Here is a 1,933-nt window from a genome sequence, read left to right as displayed (position 1 = left end):
CCTGGAGTTGCAGCCCCAGGAAAAGCCGCCAATGCACTGTTAGCTCCCTTCAGCTCCCTCTCAAGTCCCAGGAGGTTGAGGTTTCTGACTAAGCTCAGAGGCCTGCACAAATGGTGGACTGGATTTCAGAGGAGTTATTAATAGGTCTACAGCCACCTAGAGAGTTACTGGACCAGGACCACAGAATAATTCCTGGGAGGACAGCCATGATGAAAGCAGGACAGAGAGGAAACACAGGGAGAGAGCCCTGGGACGACGTCAAATATAGAGAGAACCAGGGGAACAAAAGCAGCCCTGATGTTTTGCCCCACAGCCCCTGCATGCCTGTGTCCCTTGAGAATTCAGAATGAGGAGCTCACTCTTGCCCTTTACTTGTTTTGGGGCTCTGGCAGGCTGACCTACTTCCTGCCCCAGCCTCACCCAATCTCCCCACTCTTTGCCACCTACTTGGGCAAGCTGATCTCTCTCTGGTTTTCTGAGTACTCAGTGGCGCTGAGTTAACTCCTCTGCATGCTTTATTTTATGTGATGGAAAAGGGAAGCAGTTCTCACTAGCCCCATTTTTCATATTAGAAAACAGGCACAGGGATGTTCTACAATGTGCTCACAATCAGCAAGCTGCAAATGGTAGCTGCACTTTAAATGTAGGTCTATCCGTGCTTCTAACATTGAGCTAACTACACCATTGTCACTCTGTGCCTGGTCCCTGCTGACCTTGTCTCTGTCTCCTGATTGCAATGCTTCTCCCTAGCAGCCTCTCCAGAAAGCTGCTCAAAGCCTTTAACGATAACCCACCAATTCTCCCACAGACCCCCAGTGGGACCTGGAACCTTCCAGCCTGAACCTTAGTCTCCAAGAGTCACAGTGAACCTGAGCTTAGGATGCCCTGGTGCTGAAACAGCTACAGTGACCACAGGCTTAGGGAATTCAACCAGTCAGTAACTTTAGCATTTCGGGAAAACTGCCTAAAGAATAACAGGAATAAACAAGACCAGCCTGCAAAGACTGGAAAAAATACCCATTTATTCAATTTCTAGGCATGAACACAGGCCCAAAAGCATTAAGAACATTCAGGGAAATATGACCTTACCAAGCAATAAATAGGTAACCAGTGACTAACCCAGAAGAGATAAAGATGTAAAACTCATCACACAGGAAGTAAAAATAACTGTTTTGAGGAAACTCAATTTAACTAAAAAAATACACGGAAGTAATTCAGAAATTTATCAAAGAAACTTAACAAGGAGATTTAAATAATCTTAAAAGACCACAGAAACCTCAAAGCTGAAAAATAGAATGGATGAACTGAAAAATTCATGAGAAGACCTCAACAGCAGAACTGATCAAACAGAAGACATAATCAGTGAGCTGACAGGCCATTTGAAATACACAATAGGAGAAAAAAGAAAATAAAAAAAGCATAGAAGATCTATGGGATTGCATCAGAAAAGCAAAGGTAAGAGTCGTTGGTCCTCAAGAGAAAGAAGATAAATAGTCAAAAGCTTATTCAAATAGATCATAACAGAAAGCTTTCCAATTCAAAAGAAATATACAAATATCCACTTACATAAAGACCAAAGATCATCAAGTAGACTCAAGCCAAATAAGACTAGGCTAAGGCATATAATAATTCAACTCCAAATTTCAAGGACAGAAAGGATACTATAAACAGCAGGATAAGTGAATCAAACAACATACGGAAGACCTTTCACCTATCAGGAAGCAGAGTTCTCAGCAAAAATTTAACACACTGAGGGCCTCCCTCACATGGGGAAAGTGGAATATATATTCAGAATGCTTAAGAAAAACAATACCAGGCCGGGCGCGGTGGCTCACGCCTATAATCCCAGCACTTTGGGAGGCCGAGGCGGGTGGATCACGAGGTCAAGAGATCGAGACCATCCTGGTCAACATGGTGAAACCCCGTCTCTACT

The sequence above is a fragment of the Cebus imitator genome, unplaced genomic scaffold (assembly GCF_001604975.1).
Source record: "Cebus imitator isolate Cc_AM_T3 unplaced genomic scaffold, Cebus_imitator-1.0 Scaffold831, whole genome shotgun sequence".
NCBI classification, from domain to species: Eukaryota; Metazoa; Chordata; class Mammalia; order Primates; family Cebidae; genus Cebus; species Cebus imitator.
This window is presented reverse-complemented; position numbering follows the sequence as displayed.